The sequence below is a fragment of the Erinaceus europaeus genome, chromosome 17 (assembly GCF_950295315.1).
Source record: "Erinaceus europaeus chromosome 17, mEriEur2.1, whole genome shotgun sequence".
In the NCBI taxonomy this organism is placed as follows: Eukaryota; Metazoa; Chordata; class Mammalia; order Eulipotyphla; family Erinaceidae; genus Erinaceus; species Erinaceus europaeus.
The window spans coordinates 7046580-7046920 of NC_080178.1; positions in this window are offsets into that span (position 1 = coordinate 7046580).

Consider the following 341-nt stretch of genomic DNA (forward strand, 5'->3'; position numbering starts at 1 on the left):
AGTTCCTGTTTCCCACCTATGTCCTTGTTCTGCCTCTGGTTCTCATTCTGTATTCTTTCTTGTCTTCTCTGACGTATCTCCCTCTGTTTTCTCTTGCTGTCTTCTTGTTTCTCTCCAGCTCTATCTCCTCTTTCTCCCTTCCTTTCTTCCTCTCTCCCTCTCTCAGCTCCTCTCTTCTCCTCTCCTCTTTTCTTTCTTTATTTTAATGACTCTTTATTCATTGAGTATAGACAGAGAGAAACTGAGAGGGAAAGAAGTGATAGGGAAGGACAGAGAAAGAGAGACCCTGCAGCCCTGCTTCATCACTCACTTGTGAAACTTCCAACTCACCACACACATAC